This window comes from Neomonachus schauinslandi, chromosome 6 (genome assembly GCF_002201575.2).
Source record: "Neomonachus schauinslandi chromosome 6, ASM220157v2, whole genome shotgun sequence".
Classification (NCBI taxonomy): Eukaryota; Metazoa; Chordata; class Mammalia; order Carnivora; family Phocidae; genus Neomonachus; species Neomonachus schauinslandi.
Window position 1 is genome coordinate 102,645,305 of NC_058408.1, and position 26,827 is coordinate 102,672,131.

At 35.2% G+C, this 26,827-nt stretch overlaps 1 protein-coding gene across 2 annotated transcripts in view; it reads left to right on the top strand.

Moving 5' to 3' along the window:
• The window catches only part of ADK (adenosine kinase), a 507,044-nt gene that overhangs the window by 210,181 nt on the left and 270,036 nt on the right, over positions 1–26,827 (top strand). The window lies entirely within an intron of this gene.

The following is a 26,827-nucleotide window of genomic DNA, read 5'->3' on the forward strand; positions in this document are numbered from 1 at the left end:
TTGACAAAATCTAACATTGATTCCTCATAGAATCACTGTGCAGACTGGGAATATTGGGGAACCCCCAGCCTGACAGAAAGCATCTATGAAGAACCAATGGTAACATTGTATTTGTTGTTGAAAGGCTGAATGCTTTCACCACTTCTATTTAACATTGTCGTGGAGGTTCCAGACAGAGTTGTTAGGCAATAAAAAGAAAAGCATATAGATTAGAAAAGCAGAAGTAAATCTGTCATTATTCACCAATGATATGATCATCTATGTACATTATCCTGTAGAATCTACAAAAAGGTCCTAGAGCTAATAATTGACTTTAGCACGTTTACAGGATTCAAGATCAGTATTTTCAATTTTTCTCTAGCAATAAAAAATTTGAAATTTAACAAAAAGCAGTGTTTACCATAACATCAATAATACAGGGACAAATCTGACAAAAAATATATGAGACTTGTATACTTAAAACTATAAAACATTACCGAATGAAATTAAGCGGACAGATTTCTAAGATACATAACCAGTAGAATGATCCAAAAAAGAAAAAATTGATTAATTGTACATTGGATATATACCTAGGTCAAAACTTACATAATTTTTTATCTTAAATTTTTACAAATAGTTTTCCATCATTTAAGCCTCTGTAAGGCTATTAAATCAACAAACAGAAAAATTAAGGGAATTTGTGACCATGTTACACTAAATGGGTTGTCTGAAGTCAACTGAATTTTTAATCAGAAGATAATCTGTAAAAATGACTGAACATCATTAAACAAAAGTTAGTTTTGTTTAATCAAAAATTATTTGATACCAGTTAGCATTATTTCTTTGAAAACCGGATCTAGCTTAAGTATTCATAGGCTTGACCAACTTGTTTACTTGTTAAAATACATTTGCCTACCACAGTGCTTGTACTAGCACTCCAGAATCTGAGCAACATCTTTGAACTTTTTTCTTCAATTTATTTTATTTTTTTTTTAAGATTTTATTTATTTATTTGACAGAGAGAGCGAGAGAGGGAACACAGCAGGGGGAGTGGGAGAGGGAGAAGCAGGCTTCCTGCGTAGCAAGGAGCCCAATGCGATGCGGGGCTCCTGGAATCATGACCTGGACCCTGGAATCATGACCTGAGCCGAAGGCAGACACTTAACGACTGAGCCACCCAGGCACCCCCTTCAATTTCTTCTGATAAACAATTGGTTCAATAGATTATGGTTAGAAATGAGTTTGGGATATGCATGTTTAGGATAGAAAATATTTAAGAATTATTTATTATTAAGAATCTTTGATTAATAGTTGCAAAGATCATATAGAGTAATGTTGAGGTATTTCAGAATATTCTTGCAATTTTTATTGTGGAGGTGTGGTAAACTGTTAGTTTCAGGGTAGCTTTACTGATCATCTAGTACATTTTTAATCATAATGTTTCCTTTTCAAACAATATATTATTTTTTTTATTATGTTACGTTAATCACCATACATTACATCATTAGTTTTTGATGCAGTGTTCTATGATTCATTGTTTGCGTATAACACCCAGTGCTCCATTCAATACATACGCTCTTTAATACGCATCACCAGGCTAACCCATCCCCCCACCCCTCTCCCATCTAGAACCCTCAGTTTGTTTCTCAGAGTCCATAGTCTTTCATGGTTATTATAATGAAAAATTCACAATGAAATGTGTGTATTAGCAGTTGCAAATTTGGGGTTTGGAAAAAATGTAAAATCAGTCATATTTATATATTAGAAAAATCATAATCTAAAGTTTGCTGCCCCACTCACACCAAAAGATAGTCAATTCCCCTCAACTTTCTGAAATGGTTTAGATTTCTAACATATGCATTTTGAAAAGATGTATATTTATTGTTTACTTATATTCAGGAAAAACTGGGAGGTTTAGCCATAATGCTGACATATCCATTGATAATCAGTGTATGAAAGAGATTTTTTTTTTGCAAGAGAGAATTTATACATTCATTTAATTACATGCTTTATTTATGTACATGTCTTGGCTATCAAGGAATCTCCATTGTGTACCAGTTATTTCTTAGAAATGAGTAATGAATTATCCTGGAATTGAAATATTTTTTTTTATGGACCTTACAAAGTAGTAGTTTCTCTGAATAATAAACTTTTTTGTGTGTCTATTAATAACTTGTAATTTTTGATACTAGTTGACTCCCAGGGGTCCATATAGTGTTTACAGCTGTTAAAACTGAACTAAATGAAGACTTAAAATTTTGTAAGTAGTAGTTGTCTGTATTTTTTACTATATTTTTTGTTACTTAGTGCCTATATGATCACTTGTTATTGTTATTTAAATCCTAACTCTGTCTAATAAATGGGACATTTCTGATAATCAGTACTTTTTATTTTAATAAAAATTCCACTCATATTTTCATATCAGTTATAGTCTCAGTCATTGTTTTTTCTTGCTCTCCTCAGAACAATGACTTTATATTAAATCTCAGCATGATTTTTACATGTACTTCAGATCCTTCCATGCTGAGTTAGTAGGCATTTATTGAATGCTTAGTATTTCTTTATAGCATTGGTTTGGAATACATTGCTTGAATTTTAAAATATTTCAAATCACTGATTTTACTTTTTGAAGAAATAAAACTTTTATGAATAACTCTATATTACTTCCAGTTCAAGTTAATAATAGTAGGCATTATTTGAAAAACTAGGAAAGGGGCGCCTGGGTGGCTCAGTCATTGAGTGTCTGCCTTCGGCTCAGGTCATGATCCCGGGGTCCTGGGATTGAGCCCCGCATCGGGCTCCCTGCTCCGTGGGAAGCCTGCTTCTCCCTCTCCCTCTCCTACTCTCCCTGCTTGTGTTCCCTCTCTTGCTGTGTGTCTCTCTCTGTCAAATAAATAAAATCTTTAAAAAAAAAAAAAATTAGGAAAAAACTGTTGTGAAATGACAATCCTGCTCTAATACTCCCTTCTGAAGATAATTTAACATTTCTTCTTTGGCAGTCTTTTTTTTTTTAATTGTGTTATTTATTTGGGTCCAACAGAAGCCAGATAAAATGAACATTTAATAATTTTTATATCTTTATAGTCTAAAGATGTTTAAGTGAATTTAATTGTGAGTTGTATAGGTATCTATCAAGGATTCCCAAGCTGGAAAGGTATGGAATAATCTAATTGATGGTGGCCTGACTTCATTGTTGTAACCCAGTAATCATCCTAATTTCAGGGTTTGTTGAACTTCGTTCTTTTTCAGCCCCACTCTATCATGTCTACATGCTGTATATCATCATCCCTTACAGTTCTATTTATGAAATCTAACGTTCTAATATTCTATTGTCTGACTAAAGCTTCTCATCCTTTGTAATCTTTTCCTGACTTTTCTTATATAATTTCAGTTCTTTGCATAGAATTCTCCTACCCCTTGTACCTCTAAGTTTCACTCCCTTCAAATCTGTCATTCATCTGACCTCACTTAAGTTTTTCTCTCAGTTTTTATGTCCTTTTATTTCACAATGCCTATCCACCAATTCTAGGTCAGTCTAACTTACCATCCACCACTCTTTCATACCTTGGATATTGAGACTACTAGGTGAAAATCATAATAATATTATACAGGTGGGTCCTTATACAGATTCTTGGTCTTCAAACCCTCACTTAGCTCATCCTGTAACATTTTTGAAAATTGTAGATTGCTTTCTAGAAATTCTTTTGAAAATTAATGTCATGTAATTTTCAATAAATATTTTATTATTCATCCACTTGAAGGATACTCATTTCCAAAATAGTAATACATTCTAGGAAATTGAGGAATATAATTGATAGGTGAAAACACTACTTTGTTTTACTCTGCTTGCAAATAGAAATGTGTTCTTTTAATCACCTGAGATGAGTAGAACAAACCGTGTCAAAGAAATTTTGCAGTAAAAATACTGCTTTATGACACAGAGATTTTTTTATGATATGCAGGATAAGCACTTCAAAATGTGAAAGCAATTCCAAGATTTTGATAATATTCATTATATAACATGCTAATATTAGGGTAAGCTTTGTAAAAGGTGTATGGGAATTCTCTGTATTATTTCTGCATCTTTTCTTTAGGTATAAAATTATTTTAAAGTAAAAAAATAAAAAAAATAATTTTTAGTTTTTAAAAATAAACTCATTATTTGGAATAATTTTAGGTTTACAGAAACATTTCAAAGGTAGTACAGAGAGTTCCCATGTAATCCTTACCTAATTTCCCCCTTGTTGTTAGTTTATTAATTAAAAAATCATTTTCAGAGTACCGTTAGTAGCTGAATATGTTTAACAGCTGAATACATTTAGTTAAGTATTCATTCTAACTCTGTTTAGATACAGGCTTTACCATTGATTAACAATTTTAGTACTTTTTACTTTTCCTTTTATTTTAGAAATGATTTGACAGTTACTCCTGGTAATATAGTTTAGATAGAAACTTGACTAATTCATTATTATTCTTACATTTTATAATATTTAACATTTTTATTATTTCTTGGGTTGTATATATATTTAAAATATTATTATTTATTAAGTGCCTAGAGAAATTTTAAACATTCCACTTGTAGTGACATTTGCAAATCTTTCATGCTGTGTTTTAAATATAAAATTCAGTTGCTTTCACTTCATCAAATTGCCAACCCCTTAATCTGAATTTTTTATGTACTTCTATAGAAATTAAATAAATAGAATAAGTTTTTATTCTGGAGAAATCACATCACAGTGTACTTGTTACATAAAATTTATATATAAAAACTAAATTTCCTAAAGCATGTATATTTTTTAATTATCTAAAATTAAATTTTAAACCCATTCAATGAGTCCATCTATGTACAACACATTGTTCTAGACATTATAAGGGAGTGACACATGTCTGCATCTATAGTACTTTCCGTTTCTTCTCCAATTGTCATTTTTCTATGTATTTGTTCAAATCTTTATTTCCTGTATCCTCTTACCCTACCCTCTCTATCATGTCTACATGCTGTATATCATATCAAGCAACTTCATATCCAACTCTGTAAATATAATAGAAATCATCAGGTTTCAACTTCTTCGCCTTCTCTCCCTGTTGTCTTCAAACTTGTTTGTATAATTGTGTCTTTTTAACTCTATGCCATTGTCTTTTTCATTCTCTAGAACCTCAAACTCTTATCCCCCTTTCCCTTCACTACCAGATGTATAGACAGCATACTATAAAAATTTTTTTTTTAAGATTTATTTATTTATTTTAGAGATATGTGGGGCAAAAGGAGAGAGAAAAAGAATCCTAAGCAGACTCTCTGCTGAGTGCAGAGCCCAACGTCGGGCTCTATCTCAGAACCCTGAGATCATGACCTGAGTGGAAATCAAGAGTCTGACCCCTAATCGACTGAGCCACCCAGGCACCCCAGTACTATACATATATTATCACCACTACTCCACTTCCCAACTCATTGTTTATTCAATAACTGCAATCTGGGATCTCAATTTTTTTTAATTATTATGTTCAATTAGCCAGCATATAGCACATCATTAGTTTTTGATGTGGTGTTCAGCGATTCATTAGTTGACTATAACACCCAATCTTATCTCTCTTTGGAAACATGTTTTTTTACAAAGGTCACTAATAATATAATTGTCAAATCCAATGACTGTTTAAAAATCTGGATCCTGGGCGCCTGGGTGGCTCAGTTGGTTAAGCGACTGCCTTCGGCTCAGGTCATGATCCCGGGGTCCTGGGATCGAGTCCCACATCGGGCTCCCGGCTCAGCGGGGAGCCTGCTTCTCCCTCTGACCCTCTCCTCTCTCATGCTGTTTCTCTCTCCCTCGCTCTCTAATAAATAAATAAATAAAATCTTTAAAAAAAAAAAATCTGGATCCTAATTGACCCTCTTGAGGTTGTTTAATTTGTTGATTATTCCCTCAATTTTGAAACTGAACTTTCTTTCATTATCTTTCAGGAAAAAATGACACTCTTCGTTCTTTGCTTATTAACTCTTTGATGTCCTTTCTCTGTACTCTTTACTGGTTTACCTTTCTCTGTCAATTTTTATTGTTTCTAATCTCATAAATTATAAAGATACAAAATACTTTAAAAGGCCAAAAAGATTTTAGGTGAAAGAAAATAAAGATGAAAAGAAACAAGGAAAATATTTGCAAAATGCATCGAAGAGGTAGTATGTCCCTAATATGAAAACAGATTCTTGGATTCTTGGCATCATTAAGAAGAAAAAAAAAACCCAACTGAAAAGTAAACAAAAGATATGATGAGTAATTCAATTTATATAAGAAATATGAATTATTTATAAGTAAATGAAAAGCTCCTCACCTTAATTAACAATAAAAAATACAAGTTAAAATAAAAATTACCATATTTGTTGTCACATTGTTAAAAATAAACTGATTAGAATTCAGTGTTAGGAGAGATATAAAGCAAAGAACTCTTTCATACCCTTTTGTACTCTTCTGTAAGATATACCTTATGGTAGAGCAATTTGGCAGTAGCTTTACAAATTTAACATGCACATAATCTTTGACCCAGTAATTCCTAGTTTAGGTATCTATCTGATAAAAATAGTTAAGCTATGTGCATAAGTAATATTGAATATATGAAGCCGGTATTTACAGTATTTGTAATTTAGAAAATTGAATATAATCTAAATGTTCAACAACAGGGGAGAAATTACAGTCATTATGATGTATCTATGTATGAAATACTAAGTGACCAAGATAAAAAGTTATACCACTAGCATTTAGTTAATGTCAGTGATATATTTTAAATCTATATTTAAAAATGTATTGATCCAAGTCAATTCAGGATCATGGAGATTTTCTCCCATTTTCTGGAATTTTTATAGTTTCAGATTTTACATTTAGATTTTGATCCATTTTGAAGTATTTTTGTTTATATTATAAAGAATGGGTTGAAGATTTTTTTTTCTTGTATATGACTATCCAGTAATTCTAGCATCATTTGTTGAAAAAGCTGTTCTTTCCCCAGTGAATTACTTTTGTGCCTTTGTCAAATTTAGTTGTCATAGATTTAAGAGTCCAGCAATTCATCCATTCTTGGTCAGTTAATTTTTGACAAGGATATCAAGATAGTCCAATAAAGAAAAAAATGGCCTTTTCAACAAATGATGCTGAGAAAATGAGGTATTTACATACAAAAAAATTGAGTTGTATCCCTACCTCACACCATATACCAAAATTTTGGGTAGGATGTTGAAAACTGTGTTGGTGGGGTTTTAAAATAGTGCAGCTGTGGGTCACCTGGGTGGCTCAGTCGTTAAGCGTCCCACTCTTGGTTTTGCCTTGGGTCATGATCTCATGGGTCATGGGATGGGGAATCTGCTCTCTCTTTGCCCCTTCCCCCACTCACACATGCACTCTCTTTCTCTAAAGTAAATAAAAAAATAAATCTTTAAAAACCAACAAAAAAATAGTGCAGCTGCTTTGGGATATAGTCTGGCATTTCTTCAAAAGGCTGAAGATACAGTTACTGTATGACCCAGCAATTCTGGAATATACCCAAGAGAAATGAGAACAGGTATGTGCATAAAATCTTGTACATGAATGTTCATAGCAGTATTTGTCATAATAGCAGAAAAGTGAAAACAACCAGTGCCCATCAACTGATGAATGGATAAGTAGAATGTGTAGTATCCATTTGATAAAATATTGGCTATAAAAAGAAATGAAGCACTGATTCATGCCACAATATGGAAGAACCCTGAAAACATTATGTTAGATGAAAGAAGCCATTTACAAAAGCCCATATATTTTATGATTCCATCTCTGTGAAATGTCCTGAATATGCATATTTATGCCGACAGAAAATACATTAGTGGTTGCCCAGGGCTTCTGGGTACAAGGGTTTGGGTGTGACAACTAAGTGTTAAGGGGTTCTTTGGAGGTGTTGAAAATATTCTAAAATTAATGTAGTGATGTTTGAACAACTCTGAATATACTAGATGCCATTAAATTGTGCACTTTAAATATGAATTGTATGTGGACTGTATCTCAACAAAGCTGTATGTTAAAAAAAAAGTCCTTTGGGGGTGCCTGGGTGGCTCAGTCGTTGGGCATCTGCCTTCGGCTCAGGTCATGATCCCGGGGTCCTGGGATCGAGCCCCGCGTCGGGCTCCCTGCTCTGAGGGAAGCCTGCTTCTCCCTCTCCTGCTTCTCCCTCTCCCACTCCCCCTGCTTGTGTTCCCTCTCTCACTGTGTCTCTCTCTGTCAAATAAATAAATAAAAATCTTTAATAAAAAAAAAAAGTCCTTTGGTCTATTTAACTCTTCTGTCCATACGTGACTTTTACTGAGGTGCATTGGTCCTTTGCAAAGTTTTTGTTTATTATGCAGATCTTGCAAATGTAAAATGTCTCATTTGTCAATATCACTACCCATCTCAAGAAAATGGCCTTTTATGTATTGGGAATCTCAAGGTGGTGTATATGAGTTTTACACAATTACAATTTTCAGTTGAAAGCTCAAATTTTATTATTAGCAATATTCCTGACAGTTATTTTTTTTAAGTGACAGTCTTCCTTTTTTTCATTTTCAAGAAAATGTCTGCCAAATACCCAAGTCTGAATAACTATCATTTGTTTGTCAATCATTGTTTTCAAATAAAAAGTTTGTTTTTTTTTTTTTTAATAAAAAGAGCAGCTCATGTAGAAACTCAACTAACTGCATAAGTGCTTTTCCTCAGGAAACCATTGTACTTCATTCATACAAAGAGAATTTTTAAAAAAATGTGTATTTAAAGGTCATTGTTTAATAAAAATAAATGATTTTTGCTGCTTCTCCAAAATATTCTTAAATTTAGTTGGTATCTTATGAGCACAAGGTTGTGTTAAATTTGGTGACTACTACTACAACTTGGTTCCACTGCCCTTTTTTGTTCTTAGGGACTAGCAGTTTCATATTGAATTTGCAGTATGAAAGCAAATGTCAACATAGTAAAAATGCAAATAACATCTAAATAGTGTGAAAATTGAAAATTAAAAAAGTTGATGTTGTGGAATACCCTGACAGGTTCTCAGGGTCTTTCAGGGGTCTTCTTAATCTTTTTTAGTAGCTGATTCTCAGTGATTTATCTCTATTCCTGACCTCTTTCTGGAACTACAAACCTAATTTGCAATAGTCCAGTAGGTATCTCTGCATTAATATCTTTTTAATTCTGTATATTCAAACTCTATGGCTTTTTACATTGCACTTGCTCCTGTGTTCTTATATTATCTTTTCCTGTTAATGACATAACCATCCATCAGTCATCCAATGAGAGACATTATAGTCCTACTCAACCTACACTCTTCCACACCTCCCACATTTAATCAGTCACAAATCTTGTCCTTTTTCCCTGTAAAAAAAAAAAAATGTTTCTTACATCTGTTTCCTCCTTTCCTTATAATTCTTAAGGTTGAGATCTCTGTTTCTTTTCTTAATACCGCATAGCTTGGTAATTGGTCTTCCTGTGACCTGCTCTGGTCTCTTCTTGTTTTGTCAAAAACAGTGAAATGTCTTGGATTTTACCCCACTTGCAAGCTAACAAATTAGTCTTCCACAGTTTCATAGATGTTGACAGAGACAAGAGCCTACTGTGTCAGAGACAAATGAATTTTTCTCAAGGCACAGCAGGAAGCGCGAGTTTCATATTCCCATTGGTTCTGCTTGTCTCCCCAGTCACTCAGGGGCAATGTGGAGATTGACCCAGGTGGAAGTTGTGTTCGCAGTTTATATCACAGTTGAGTAATCTTGAACTTAAGAAACCCCAATCTTTAAAGGTGCTTCCTGGAAACCTGCCCAACCTTTACCCTGAGATAAAGTCACTATCTTTATCTTTTAAGGCTGTTTGCTTTAAAAAAAAAAAAGAACAAAATTGGATAAAGACCTATAGAGACATGATAAACCCATGGAGAATTGTCTCCCAACATTTTTTTGGTTAGTTTTCTGAACATTGTTGCCAAAATTGTCTACCTAAAATACATTTTTATCATGTAACTCGGATTCCAGCCTGCTTTTCAGTATTATGGATGACTAGTCTATCATAAAATATGCTATTATGGACCCTGTGCTTTACTAATTCCCTGAGTAAGCTTTGAACATAGTATCCCTCTGTGTTTTTACACATATTTTTCTCTGTGTGTAATTTACTTTTCTTTTACTTGTTCTCAGCCTGGTCAAATCTTCAACCTTCAACAACCAGCTTGTCATTTTCTCTTTGACGTTTTCATTACTCTCAAACTTCTTGGTGCTCTCAGAATATTTTGTGCATGTCTCTCTTGTAATGTTCATTGTATTTTAATTGTTTTCATGCTGCCTCTTCAGTAGACTGTGAACTCCTTAAGGTCTTATTTGAGCTTGTATTCCCTCATAGAGTACTTTAGATATAATAAGAGCTTAATACAAGTTTATTGGATTAACAAGTATATAATTCCATGGTGTGTGCCCAGTAACATTTTTATTCTGATGATGTTACAATTGAGCTACTGATAAGATTCTCCTTGAATTATTTGCATGTAAATCTTTTTCCTAAAAGAACTCTATACATTTTAATTGTCTGATGTTACTGTGTAATTTGATACTACTTTGCAAAAAATATACATGATTATTGTTCATTGCTGTTTATTTTATTGTAAGAATAGATACAGACAGGGTAAAGTGTGTGCCCACCAGAGATACAAATATGCCTGGGAAATTGTCCTGTGATTTACCTGGCGTCACAAATTAGCACTTGGTACTATGATATAGTTATTACCAGTTATTTACACTTGCTGGATAGGCAGGCTTAAAGCTAATGTCTCTTAGATTCAATCAGGAGAGGCAAGAATAGCTTAAGCACCTCAGCAGTATGATGAGAATGGCAAAGGGAGCTTTTTGAAAGACATATGGCATCCTCTGAACAGGAAATAGCATCAACGCATCCTTAATACAGATTTGAAAGCCAATGAAGATTGCTCTTGTATTTGCAAAGTGCTGCAGTTTTTCTATGTATAGCTTTCTCGGTATTTTAAATGTTTATATTTTTTACCTAAATTAAAGGAGTATGTGTATTATTGCCTGCATCTGTGGTCATTACTGTCTCAAGCACTGCCATCCTTGTGACAATCTTTCAGATCTTATTGATTTTTGAGAGTGCTTTATATAATAAGGATACTGACCTCTTCCTGTGCACCCTCTACTCCCTGCCACATACACACACTTTTTCCTGGGTAGTGATCTTAGGTTTATATCTGGTCACACCTATCGGTATTTTCCTTTATACTAGTTGGCATTCATTTAGGCAATTCGTCTGAGTTTTAAGGTTTTAAAATAAGTTGCTGAATTGTCTGTATTTCTGTTTTTTTATATTTTTGGTTAACGGGTGAGAGGAGTTCCCCCTCCCCAATGACTATGTATTTATCTTAGCTCAATGTATTGAATAATTTGCTCTTTTCCCATTTCTATGAAATGTCATCTGTATCCTGTACTGTATTGCCATAGGTAATTGCCATTGGGTCTGTGGTTTTGTTTTTTTTTTTAAGATTTTATTTATTTATTTGAGACAGAGAGAATGAGATAGAGAGAGCATGAGAGGGTGGAGGGTCAGAGGGAGAAGCAGACTCCCTGCAGGGAGCCCGATGCGGAATTCGATCCCGGGACTCCAAGATCATGACCTGAGCCGAAGGCAGTCGCTTAACCAACTGAGCCACCCAGGCGCCCTGGGTCTGTGTTTTAATTCTGCTTTTCTCATTGATTTCTTTCTGTATCAGTACTAAATTGTTTTAATTGCAGTTGCCAAATAATACACTTTAATACCTGGTAGTAAATCCTTCCCTCCCAGCCCTCTTCACATGATTTTTTTTTTTTTTTTGAGTAAACTCTACACCCAGTGTGGAGCTTGAACTCAGAACCCCAAGAACAAGAGTCACGTGTTTTACTGACTGAGCCAGCCAGGTGCCCCTTCACTATCATTATTACTCATTCTTTTCAGAATGTACTTTCCTATTATCCCCTCAGGTTAATTTAAGGATCATATTGATGTTTTCAAAATATCACATTGGAATTTATAGGTTCACTGGAGAGAAAATAATATTTTTATTTATTTATGTTTTATTTTTTTAAGATTTTATTTTATTTATTTGACAGAGAGAGACACAGCAAGAGAGGGAACACAAGCAGGGGGAGTGGGAGAGGGAGAAGCAGGCTTCCCGCTGAGCAGGGAGCCCGATGCGGGGCTCGATCCCAGGACCCTGGGATCATGACCTGAGCCGAAGGCAGATGCTTAACGACTGAGCCACCCAGGCACCCTGAAAATAATTTTTTTTTTTTTAAAGATTTTATTTATTTATTTGACAGAGAGAGGCAGGGAGAGAGGGAATACAAGCAAGGGGAGCAGCAGAGGGAGAAGCAGGCCTCCCGCGGAGCAGGGAGCCTGATGCGGGGCTCGATCCCAGGACCCTGGGATCATGACCTGAGCTGAAGGCAGACGCTTAACGACTGAGCCACCCAGGCGCCACCTGAAAATAATATTTTTATAATAAACTTTTTAGAGTAAATATTTGTCTTCTTTTTTTTCTACATCAAGATTTTCATTTTAATTTCCCACTTTGTATGTGTGTATATTACTTTTTATTATAGAAAATTTCAAACCTCCACAGAAGTAGAATAGTATAGGGGTGCCTGGGTGGCTCAGTTGGTTAAGTGTCCGACTTGATTTCAGCTCAAGTCATGATCTCAGGGTCCTGAGATTGAGCCCCACGTGGGGCTCCGTGCTCAGCGGGGAGTCTGCTTCAGATTCTGTCTCTCTTCCTCTGCCCCCTCAAATAAATAAGTAAATCTTAAAAAAAAATAGAATAGTATAATCAACCCCATGTACCCATTATCTAGCTTCAGTAAGTATCAGCATTTGGCCCAACTTTTTTCTTTTTCTCGTATGAGGTAAGTCCCAGTTCTCTGGTCATTTCATCTTTAAATCCTCAGATTGCCTTTCCAAGAATGACACTTACAAGAAAAAAAAACCATACTATTACCTTAAATTAATTTCTTAATGCTATTTAATATCCAGTTCCAATTCCTATTTTCATAATTGCTTCAAAAATACATGTTTGTGATAGGTTTATATGAATCAGGATCTAAATAAGAATCAAACATTCCATTTATACTTTGTATCATTTAGTTAGTAATCCTGCTTCCTCCCCCCCCGCTTTTTTTTTTTAAAGATTTTATTTATTTATGTGTCAGAGAAAGAGCACAAGCAGGGGAAGCAGCAGGCAGAGGGAGAAGCAGGCTCCCCACTGAGCAGGGAGCCCGACGTGGGGCTCGATCCCAGGACCTTGGGATCATGACCTGAGCCCAAGACAGACGCTTAACCGACTGAGCCACCCAGGTGTCCTGCTGCTTCCCCTTTTTAAAGTTGTTTTTTTTTTTTTAACAGAAACAGGGTTATTTGTAAAATATCTTACTCTCTGTATTTCATTAGTTGCTTCATATTTAGTGAGAGCTAGAGGTTTGTTTAGATGCAGCTTTTGTTTCCTTAGACAAGAATCTTAAAACTGGTACTCTGTTATTTTTATTGTATCTCATTTGTAATGCATCATACCTTTTTGTTCCACTTTTAGTGATGCTAATATTGATCAGTGGGTCCAGTGTGGTTTCTTCTTGGTACTAGTCTATGTAGAAATTTTTCCTTGTTGTTTTTCCAATAGGTTATTAATAGTATATGTGAAAGTTTTTAAATACATGTTTTAGTAACTGAACATCTTACCAAACTCTCTTTATTATTTCTAATATTTTTTTAGTGGATACTCTTCAGTATCCACTAATAGTGGATATAATAGTGTCTTAAACTTGGGCTTTGTTTGTAAAATGTCTAGATTCAAATCCTGGGTTATTTACACTTTCTGTGCCTCAGTTTATTCATCTGTAAAAGGGAAATTAGAAGTGTACCTACTTCATGGTTTATAATGAAGAGTGAATTATTTTCAATAATATTGCAGATCTTAAGAATGTATATTTTCCTTTACTTTTGCAGATTGTGACATGTTTTTACCTTTTCAGTGTTTTTAGTGCTTAATTTAATTTTAGGATATAATTATACTGGCCATAACACTATTAAATAATGACTGTGATAACATGCATCCTTCAGTAATATTAATAGGTAATATTTTTGGAAGCATTATTTTATTCTCATTTTATTCCTGTTTTAAAATAAATATGCTGTTTTAGGAATATGTGATGGATAGCATATACATAAATGTTTGCTATCTATTGATCTCTCATTTGCTATCTCTTGATTTGTTATTAAGATACAATTCATCAAATACCTATGGAGTATCTACTTATGTGTCAAGTGCTGGGGATGCATTGGTGAGCAAAACATAAAAATTTCCTGCCTTCATGGAGCTCATATTTTAGTGGAAGGGAGAAATGTAATGAATGTGATATATGAGGAAATTAGAATAGGGATAAAAAGTAGAAGAATATGGTATTGGGAATGTTGGAACAAAAGAGGCATTTTACAATATTAAATGGGATGTGTGGGAACAGTTTCCTTGAAAAGAGGAGATTTGAGTATAGACTTTCAAGATGAAGGAAGAGCCATCTGGCTAGCTAGGGAAATCCAGTCTGGTAGAGATGTCAGCAGTTGCTAAGGGAGAGCATGCTTGGCATGTTTCAAAATCCTGCAAGGAGCTGAGTTTGGTTGGAGCAGAATATGACAAGTGCAAGAGATGAGGTTAAAGAGACAGCAGGAGGTAAAGGAGAGTGACTTGATCCTGTAGGGCCTCATAGACTAATGTAAGGATTTTTGCTTCTTAATGAGTGATATGAAGAGCATTGCAGGATTTGAGCAAAGGAATGGCATTCACTGACTTAACATTTTAAAAGTAAAATGTCAAGGATGGAAGCAAGGAGATTAAGGAAACTATTGCAACAATCCAAGCAAGAGGTTATGGTAATTTAGATGGTTGAGAGCAGTGGAATTAATGAAAGTGGTTGAAAAAAAGTGGTTAAAATCTGGAAATAATTTAAGGATAGAACCAGTAAGCTTTTCCAAAGGACTGGTTAGGGATGTGAATAACACCTAACTGATCTTACTTCCTCTACTTTTATATACAGTATAAAATCCTTTTATATACAGTAGCAAAAGCAATCCTTATTTAAATTTGATAATTTTGCTTTTTTGTTTAGGACCCTTCAGTGACATCCTATTGCATGCTAAATAAAAATTTATTCTCCTTCCTTCCTATTGCATGCTAAATAAAATTTATTCTCCTTCCCATCGCCAGCAAGGTGTGCATGTTCTGAAACCTGCATATTTTTCCAGATTTGTCTTAGCCACTCTCCATCTCCTTCACTGAGCTTTAGCCACACTACTTTTCAATTTTTTGAATATACCAACCTCTTTCTTGCCTCAGAAGATTTTGCCCTTGGTATTTCTGTTTGGAAAATTCCCCAACCCCTAAGCTCACTCTGTACCTGATTAGCTCATTTGCATATTTTATGTCTCAATTTAAATGTCCTTAGGTCTATTTAAAGTAGATACTTTTCCTAGACCCTCTCTCTCACCCATCGTCCTTCTCAGCCATTTGTTTTTTCCTTCATAGCATTTCTTAGTTATTTTTCTGTTTAGTGTTTTTGTTTGTTTTGCGTTTTGTTTTGCTCCGTGTGGAATCTCCGTGAGACAGCAACATGTCCGACTTGTTTAATTTTGTGTTCCAGTGCTGGGATGGTGCCTGGCCTATAGACCCATTCAATAAATAGCTTGACTGATGCAATTAATGAACAACTGAATAAACATTATATTTACATTATATGCTAGGATAACAGTCCTGGACATTACACCTAACTTAGATTTTAGTTCAGTCTTGTTATTTTGATATTCTCCTTCTTTAATCAGCCATTGCATATTGCTTATTGTAAGGTGGTCATAAGTGGTTCTTTATCATTAGAAGAATATTTCCTTATTGAAATTCATTTGGTTATTGTCTATGCAAATTCTTACATCTCAGAAGACAACTCTGCTCATACAGTTTCATTACTTGTCAGGGAGATGGGTCAAAGGAAATCTGAAACAGTAGCTTCAAAGATGTCTCCTACCCCCACCCAGTTTTTTCCTTTCCTAAAGGAAGAAAGGGAAAAAGAAATCTATGGTGTGAGTTCAGGTTTACTACTGTAAGTGTTTAAGAAAGGGCCCTGTTACCATGGCAACAAATGCATGCATTTCAAGAGGAAAATTTTCAGCATATGGTACTGATAAAATTGTAGCATTCCTATTCTCTTAGTATAGAACTGCTTTTTGTGAAGTTGAAAAATATATTCTGAAAACCCATATTAAAATTAATTTTTAAATGTTTCTATGATATTGTTTTCAAGTCATTTATTGTAACTTAAAATTATACCAAAAGAATGTACTTTCATAATTCTGTCATGCAGAAAATCAAGCATTTGACATTAAAAATGATTTTTTCAGTCTGTATTAGATCTTTGCTTAAACGGTAAATAAAATGGTAAGCAGTTTAATGTATTGGGAGTTTTTGACAATGGAAAACGACTTGCCACTTTATAGATTCCTTTGCCTTAAATGCTTTCTAACTCCAGTGGAGGAAAGCTGTTAAGCTTTAAGTGCTCTGTCATATTTGCAGGCTTTTATAGTAGAAGAGAGCAGTGAGCAATGATGATGGAAAACGATGGCAGGTAGACTTAAAACACCATAAAGCACAGACGATTGTGTGTAATGCCTTGAATTGAATCCTTTTTGAATGAAATGATCAGCCATATGTGCCACCCTTATGGACCCTGTAAGAAGAGGAGAAGAAATGTGCCCTAATGCTAACTGTGCATGAAATTGCAGTGTTAGGAGATATTGACCAGATGTTTCAATCTCAACAAATAGCTTGTTATGTGACTGAGTGAAAATATCTTTGCTGCTTTGATCACATACACCTTGAAGGAAGGGGTAATTTAATAGAGGCTGTCATAGTTCATCATTGTCAATAAACTTTGACTTGACCTTTGCCTTATGTTTTTGATGTTGCTGCTGATAGGTGTTGATGGGCAGATGTTTACTGCCTTGAGGGATTTTGCTTTTTACAACATGTATGTTAGAAATAGTAAAGGGGAAGGATTTTTCTCAATTCTTTTCTTGTTCTTTGGTTGTTAGTTGGCATGCTTCTCTGTGGATTTTGTAGAATTTCTGGGCAGATGCATCTGAGTGACATTCTTACCCCTAAAGACCACTGTTCTTTCTCTCTAAAGGTTTCTTACCCTCCTCACCTTTCTGTACCTAGTTTTAATTGGCCATGATAAAGTTCTATTTGGATTTTTTCCTTGATATATATACCATATATTCTTCAGTTCTTTTCATAGCTTGACATGATAGATCTTTTAGAAAATCACCATAATTTTTGACTTTTATAATGAAGGACAATGATAACCAGAGAAATTAAATACTTCTACAAGGTTACACAGCTACTCTTTTTCAAGCCAGTTAGTTCTGTGACTGAGGTCTGATGACATTCATTCCATGATTTTCTTTACTTCCCTTTCTTTCCTCATATCTGGAGTAATGATTGAGAGTATACCTTCTGAAATCATACAGAGTTGAGTTCTTCCACTGACCTACGGTCTCTGCTTACTCACTTGTGAATTAGAATAGTATTTACCTTGTGCATGGTGGTTAGGATTAACTGAGAGATAACGTAGTAGGTTAAGAACTAGCCTAATGGCAGACATATGGTAAGTACTCACTAATTTAGCTCTTAAGTGTATTGTTTTTTCTAATTCACCTTTGGCTAATTTTAGTGTTTTTTAGCTAACCTTTGGTTTAATTTGGTTTTAGGGCAGTTTTCCTAAGTTGCTTGGGGAAAGTGTTTGGAATATATGCAAAAAATCATAATATGATTTTAGAAATTAATTTTAAATTATAATAAATATATGGGTGAATAAAAATGTCATTTAAAATCCACAGCAGCTCTTCCTACAATCTCCTTTAAAAGTTGCTTGGGGGTTAGGGGAGGAAAAAGTATTCCTAAACCCTCTCAGGGTCTCTGGCTACGTCTGAAAATTAAACTGACAAAGCATAGAGACTTATTTAATATAAGTTTGTGGTGACACAGAGTCTTCATTAGAAAATTAAGACCCAAAGAAACAGTTTGACCTGAGTATTTTTATGCTAGGTCTGATGAATAGTGGGAAATTTTGTAGAAACATGATAGGTCAGAGAGTATGAGGCAACTGTAGTAAAACTGAGGGAAATTTAGCAAGGCCTTTTTTAAAGATTCTTTTAGTCCCTTTGTCTTTGGAGATGAGGGAGCTCTTTTCCTCCAAATATAGGGAAAGCACCTCTCACATGAAGGTTTTATGACCTGTTTCGGGGAAGAAGGGGAGGAAGGTGAGAGTGACTGTCCTGCGTCTGCTGTTTTCTCAAATTCCTTCAACCAGTGTGCCATAATTTGGAGTAGTGTGTCCTGAACCCCATTCAGGATATTGCCACATATTTACAACATCATCAACAACATCATTTCATTATATAAGGGAATTTAGTAATTTCACTTAATGTTGTGGAAGTGCTGTATTGAATTCTGTTTCTGAAGACATTTTCCAGACTTTTTTTTTCTTTAAGATCAGATTTTTTGGGCACCTGGGTGGCTTAGTCAGTTAAGCGTCTGCCTTTGGCTCGAATATTTTTTTAAAAAGGTTCATTTATTTATTTGAGAGGGAAAGAGCAGGGGGAGAGGGAGAGAGAGAATCTTCAAGCAAACTCCCTGCCAAGTCCCATGCAGGGCTGGATCCCAGCACCCTGAGATCACTACCTGAGCCAAAACCAAGAGTTGGATGCCCAATCAACTGTGCCCCCCCAGGTGCCCCTCTATTTTTAGTATTTTGAGGAACTGTCAAACTGTTTTCCACAGTGGTTGCACCAATTTACATTCCCACCATCCGTGCATAAGGGTTCCCTTTTCTCCGCATCCTTGCCAACTCTTATTCCTTGTCTTTTTTTTTTAATAGTTTTTTTTTTTTTAAAGATTCCATTTATTCATTTGACAGAGATAGACACAGCGAGAGAGGGAACACAAGCAGGGGGAGTGGGAGAGGGAGAAGCAGGCCTCCCATAGAGCGAGGAGCCCGATGCGGGGCTCGATCCCAGGACTCCGAGATCATGACCTGAGCCGAAGGCAGACGCCCAACGACTGAGCCACCCAGGCGCCCCATTCCTTGTCTTTTTAATACTAGCCGTTCTGACTGGTGTGAGGTGTGACAAAATAAAACATGGGCATTTAGTCTAGTGTTCAAGAATAGCTTACCCAAGAAAGTGAGGTCTATAATCTAAGCTGGAAAGAACAAGAGATAAAATATGAATGGAATGATACTAGAACATTGCATTCCAGAGAGTGAATACTTTTAGATGAACTTGGAGAAGCAGTTGGTGGTTCAATCATAAAATTGTTTGTTGGAACTCTGCTTGAAAGACGTTTTTGAAAGATAACTCAAAGTATAGTGAATTGGAAGGAAGCAGAGCTGAAGGCAGGGAGTTGAATCACTGTATTGTACACCAGAAACTAATACAACACTGTTTGCTAACTGGAATTACAATAAAAAATTTTAAAAATAATAAAATAAATATAAACACACACAAAAGAACTGAAGGCAGAGGGACCTTTTGCAAATGGTCGTGGAGGATAGAGTGGGGAGAAGAATAGGGCATGATTGCTAACAGACACAGGTTTCTTTTTTTTTAGGATTTTATTTATTTATTTGAGAGAGAGAATGTGTGCATGCACACACGAGTGGGGGGAGGGGCAGAGGAAGAAGCAGATGCCCTACTGAGTGGAGAGTGGGACATGGGGCTCAATTCTGGGACTCCAGGATCATCACCTGAACCAAAGGCAGACATTTAACTGACTGAGCCACCCAGGGCCCCCTGGACACAGGCTTCTTTTTGGAGAGATGAAATGTGCTGGAATTAGATAGTGGTGATGGTTGCACAAGCTTATGAATATATAGGAAACAACTGAATTATATTCTTTAAAGTGATAACTTTTATGGTATGTGAATATATTTCCACAAAAATTTTTAAAGAAGTTTTGAGAGTAGTCTAATTGAGAGAAGATGGTGGCTTGCACTTAAGTGGTAATAATAGAGATAGAGAGAAGGAGAAACATCTAGATTTAGTGGCAAAATAGGGTCAGAGGCATTTGGATATTCAGATCAATAATCTGAAGACAGGTCTAAACAAAAAATAGTGGTGAGGAGTCTCAGTGTATAGATGGGAATTTAAACTGTGGGGCTAGATTAGATCATATCCAGAAAAAGTGTATAGGGTGAAAAGGGCAGATAATTCTTGGATCCAGGCCTGCAGAACACCAAGGGATAGGGAAAAGAAAGGAAGCCTACAAAAGAGAGAGAAATGCTGCTTTATCCATTATTTACTATAATAATGCCCAACAACTGGTAAATGATCACAAATATTTATGGAATGAGTTGAATGAAATCAGAGTAAAAGTTTTTAATCATATCTCAGTGCCCTGTTATTATTTTCATCATCATCAATACTATTTAACAGGCACTGCTATAGGCACTTCGCTTATCTTATTTAATTCTCACAGTAATTCTGTAAGAAGTAAAAGCTCTGATAGAGTATATAATTTACTGTCACACAACTGGATGAATTTATATAAATCTGAGTCTAACATTTATGCTTTTTTCTTACTGGGCCAAAGTTTCCTAAAATTTCTTCTGAGAAATAGATGTTAACAGGTATTTAACAAGAAAAATAACTAAAGATTGTTGGGGATCATAGTAGGACTATCACAAATCAATTTTTATTAATAGGACACCTGCCAACAAGGGAAACAGTTTTGTCAGGAAAGGAGTATAACATACTAGTTAATGAGGGAGAATAGATTCTTTAATAATATTTGTGAAAATTTTGTGTTTCACTGTGTCACTTGGTAGCATACCAATCATCTGAGGCAGTCAGCCCTTTAAGTCATGTGATATACGTTGGTTTCCTAACCAACTACTTCAGTTTTGATTTCCTGATAAACCTTTGCAATCTGTTTTTGCTGTTACTTCCCAGTTGACATATAATTTCTTTTCATTGTGGTTTAGTTTTCCTAAAATTCCTCATTGGGTTTTCTGATATAAAATGCTTGTCTTTGGCTTATCCTGCAACTATTTTAGTATCATTATTTTAGTGTCATTCTTCATTATTCTATTACAAATTGAATTAAAGTATGTAGCATTATCTTAGAAGTGACTGGCTCTTGAGCATCATTTTCAGTTATATTGTCCTAAATACTACATTAGGTAGCAAGGAGGAAATTAATCTGGAAAGTAAAGTCAATATTACTAGAAATCTCTCTTTTTTTCCTTTTTATTAAAAAGATTTATTTAATTTAGAGAGAGAGAGAGCACGTGCAAGTGGGGGAAAGGGCCGAGGGAGAGGGAGGGAAATCCTCAAGCAGACTCCTTGCTGAGTGTGGAGCCCGACACAGGGCTCAATCCAGGACCCTGAGATCATGACCTGAGCCAAAACGAAGAGTTGGATGCCTAACTGACTGAGCCACCCAGGTGCCCCTAGGAGTCTTTCTATATGTTGTTAAAGACTCTTAACATGAAACTTAATGTGTCATTTATTCAGCACCTATTTAAATTCAGTTGTAAATTTTCTGCTTCCTTACCTTAATGAGGTATCATCTCTTATCTCATTCCTTTGTTCAAAAACCCTCAGGTGCACCCATCTACCTACAAAATGCTGCCTCAACTTCTTTCTTTTAAGGTTTTTTAAATTTATTTTTTAAATAATCTCTACACCCAGCATGGGACTCGAATTCACAACGGCTAGATCAAGAGTCACATGTTCTAACTGAGCGAACCAGGTGCTCCTGCTGCCTCAGCTTCTTAACGTGGCATTTAATGATCTGGCCTGGATCATCTTTTCTCAGTCTTCCCTCCCATGTAGTGCTCTGTCATTATATTCCTAATAGTTCTTCATTTCTCTTTTTCATTGTTTTTGTTAACAGTATACTCTTTTATTTTCCAGTCTGTGTGCTAAGGCCCCTTGGATTCTATGACAAACCCACATTGGGTCCACAAGATATTTTAAATTTTTCTAACAAGACAGTGATACCTATCAGAAAGAGCATGAACCACTAGTTCCAGATATTTCTATTTTAATGTTAGATTGCTACATTCCTTTGGTAGTATCAGATACTCTACAAAGCTGGATTTTGGGTGGTAAAAAAGAAAAAAAAAATTAAGTATTGCACAAGAATCAGTGTGAAACAGGAAATGGTATTGGTGGCAATCTGATTTCAAGGTTTGAGAATTTTACGGTGCATGACATGCTAAATTGTTAGGAAATAAATAACTTATTAAGTTGTTTGGAACTAACTACTTAATACATAGAATTTCTTTTGCCTTAGGGACACCGTGATAAAATTCCTAAGATAGGAAAGGAGACAGCTTATAGCCATTTTTGAATATTATGCCCATTGTTCATAGACGAATTGATCATGTCACCTGTCTCTGGAAGCCTTTTCTGAACCCCTCTGCTGCAATTAATCTCCCTCCTGGGTCTTTTCTGTTGGCATTCTGCCTTTACTGTTGCTTTTAAAATTGAAATCAACTAATTCACATATTTATTTAAAGTTACGAATTATGGCTGTGGCTCTCTTGATCTCCATTTAAGTGTACTTATAGCACAGTGTGAGCCCTTTCATTCTGTATAAAAGAGATTCAGCTATAATAAGTATCATTTACTGAACTAAATTGCATGGCTTGTTAGTCTGTTTCTAATTCTTGAAACATCCTTATAAGATCATAGATTATATTATCTGCATTTTATATTTGAAGAAATTGGGGTTTAGCAATGTTGGCTTACTTCACACTGACATACCTCCCAACCTTTGACTCTTCTAGTTCCCTTTCCTTTACTGTTGATTTATAGAATCAGCTTTTTGGTATCTTCAGAAATCCTATTGAGGTATCGACTGGGGTTGCAACAAATCTGTAAATCAGTTTGGGGAGAATTGCTGTCCTAAGGGTATTGAGGTCTAATCCATGCATTTAGTATAGCTCTCCATTTGTATAGTTTTTTTCCCCTCAGCAAACTTTATGGTGTTTTATGTATAGGTCTTGCACTCATTTTCTCAAATTTTATCCCAGTATGTTTCATTTTTAATGTGATTATAAATGACAGTATTTTCTTAACTTTAATTTTCAACTGTTCCTTGATAGTATGTAGAATTACATTAGATTTTTGTATATTGCTCCTGAATCCTGAGACCTTGATAAACTCAATTTTTAATCCTGAAGCATTTATGTAGATTCCTTGTGATCTCATATATTCCTTATATATGCACAGATTGGTTGGAGTTCAGCCAGAGCCTCAAGAGTTATGATTTTAGCACACGACTCTCTGAAACTTTTTTTTTTACAATTTTTAGTCTCTTGACTCTCCTTGAACACTTATCTCTTTTCACTAGAATGCCTGGCTCTGTTTGGCTTCTTTCCCCCCACACCACAGTCTGGAAATTGCCTACTGGCAGAGAGCCTACATGATGTAAGGGCCTACCTTGTCAGAGATCACAGTCCTGCTCTGCCTTTGTCCAGTGTCTGAAAATTCTGTGCTTGTTTCCTTCTGGTTTTGTTTTCTAGTTATTCACAACATACATGTAATTTGGGACTATTTTAGGAGAGTTAAAGATAGGTGTTTAAGGATGTACTATACATACATAAACAAAGACAAGCTGAGCAATTTGTTTTAGCTAAAAGGAGCAGCATCATAAGAGGTTATGAAAAGGGTTGAATCTCTTTTCTGGAGAATCTGAAGATGTTGTGGTGTCACTTTCATCTTATCCTCTACTAGACATGCATTAAATGTTTATTGACTGGTTGTCGGAATGGTAGGAAACCGATTGGTGAAGTATTGGTAACACATTGTGTTTGAGATAAAATTAGAGAATTACTAAAATTTTAATAAAACTCTTATCAAATTAATTATAAACTTTTTTTTTAAAGATTTTTATTTATTTGTCAGAGAGAGAGAGAGCGAGCACAAGCAGGGGGAGCAGCAGAGGGAGATGGAGAAGCAGACTCCCCGCTGAGCAGGGAGCCCGATGTGGGACTCGATCCCAGGACCCTGGGATCATGACCTGAGCCGAAGGCAGTCGCTTAACGACTGAGCCACCCAGGCGTCCCAATTATAAACTTTCAAAAAATTACTTTTATTTCAGCTTTCTGATTATAACATCTTTAATGACTCAGCCAGGTTATTAAGTGCTTTGAAGCAGTGAACCTGGCTTCTCTTAGTTCTGTGTGTTTACTTTGGCCTAGTAAGCTCTCACAATGGATTGACAAACCTAAATCAAAATCACTGGTCAAGAGTAAAGTTCTCGTATTTTTGTCAGTGTCCCGATATACTAATATCAAAAATAGGATGTTAGCCAGTTTCCTGTGATGAAATATTCCATGATGGAATTCCAACAAAACCTGCTGAATATTTCTGTTATTTTTCTTTTTTTTGTCTTGCAGGTTTAAGTAATATTGATTGGTAATGGAAGAGTTACAAGTCAGATTTAAGGCTGGGTGTCACTCCTTTTTTACACTGTAGTTTGAACATGTAAACTTTGATTTAATTAGGCTTAATTACATCATAATGGCTTCACTTTCACTGAATGAAGTTTCCTATTATTTAATGGCATATTAAGTTATTTAAATAATCATACTAAAATTTGTTACTGATTTTGTTTTTGTATTTTACCACTAAAACAGACATGGTTGATCATTTAACCATGCTTCCTACGTGAATAAAAAAATATATATCCATCCATCCGTTGATGGACACTTAGGTTGCTTCCATGTCTTAGCTACTATAAATAATGCTGTTGTGAACATGAGGCTACAAATACCTTCTTTTTTTTAGATTTTATTTTATATTTTTGAAAGAGCACAAGGGGGAGAGGCAGAGGGAGAGAGAGAAGCAGGTTCCTCACTGAGCAGGGAGCCCGATGTGGGATTTGATCCCAGGACTCTGGAAAATAACCTGAGCCCAAGGCAGATGCTTAACTGACTGAGCCACCCAGGCGCCCCTACAAATATCTTTTTGAATTATTGTTTTCATTCTTTTGGATATAGTCCCAGAATAGAATTGCTGGATCATATGGTAGTTCTATTTTTTAATTTTTTTTTTTTTAATAATCTGTACACCCAACATGGGGCTCGAAGTCATGACTCCAGGAGATGAAGATTTGCATGCTCTACAAACTGAGCCAGCCAGGCACCCCCTATTTTTAATTTTTTGAGGAACTCCAAACTGTTCTTCATAGTAGCTGTACCAGTTTACATTCCACCATTAGTTCATAATGGTTCTCTACATCCACACCATTATTGTTTTCTCTTGTCTTTTTGATAATGGCCCTTTTTCTTCCTTTCTTTCTTTCTTTCTTTCTCTTTCTTTCTTTCTTTCTTTCTTTCTTTCTTTCTTTTTTTAGAGCAGGGGAGGGTGGAGGGGCAGAGGGAGAGAGGGGATCCTCAGCCCCAATGTGGGGCTCCATCTCACGACCCTGAGATCATGACCTGAGCCAAAATCAAGAGTCGGGTGCTTAATGACTGAGCCACTCAGGTGCCCCAATAATAGCCATTCTAACAGGCATGAGGTGATATCTCACTGTGGTTTTAATTTGCATTTCTCTAATGATTAGCAGTGTTGAGCATCATTTCATGTGCCTGTTGCCCAGTCATATATTTTCTTTGGAAAAATGTCTATTCAGGTCCTTTACCCATTTTAAATTTGATTATTTGTTTTTCTGCTATTGAGTTTTATGGGTTCTTTATATATTTTGGATATTAAGCCCTTATCAGATAAATGGTTTACAAATATTTTTTCTCATTCCATAGGTTGTCTTTTCACTTTGTTGATGGTTTCTTTTGCAGTGCAGAAGATCTTTAGTTTGATGTAGTCCCACTTTTTTTTTTATATTGTTATTTGTGCTTTAGTTGTGATTTCCAAAAAATCATTTCTAAGACCCGTGTCAAGGAGTTTTTTTTCCTGTGTTTTCTTCAGAGAGACTGCAGGTCATACATTTAAGTCTTTAATCCAGTTCACGTTAATTTTTTGAGTGATGTAAGTTAGAGGGTCAAGTTTCACTCTTTTACATGTGAATAGCAAATTTTCTCAGCACATTTATTGGAGAGACTCTATTTTCTCCCTTGGGTATTTTTGGCTTCCTTGTCAAATATTAGTTGGCGTATATGTTTGGGTTTATTCCTGGGCTCTTGATTCTGTTCCATTGGTTTGTTTTTCTGTTTTTATGCCAGTACCATGCTGTTTCAATTACTATAACTTTATAGTATAGCCCAAAATCAGAAAATGCGACATCTCCTGCTTTGACCTTCTTTCTCACTTTATTTTTGGATATTTGGGGTCTTTTCTTGTTCCATCTAAATTTTAGGATTGTTTATTTCTATAAAAAAGGCCATTGGAATCTTGATAGGGATTGCATTGAATCCATAGATGGCTTTTGGTCGTATTGACATTTTAACAATATTAATTTTCCCAGTCCATGAGCATGGGATGCCTTTCTGTTTACTTGTGTCTTGTTGATTTCTTTCATCAATATCTTGTAGTTTTAAGAATAGAGATCTTTAACCTCCTTTATTCACTTTATTCCTAAGTATTTTATTGTTTATTTGCTACTATTGTAAATGGAACTAATTTTTAAAATTCTTTTTCAGAGAATTTGTTGTCAATGTATAGAAATGCCACTGATTTTTGTATGTTTATTTTGTATCTTACAACTTTACTGAATTGATTGATTAGTTCTAGCTTTTTTTTGGTTGATTTCCTATATATAAAATCACATC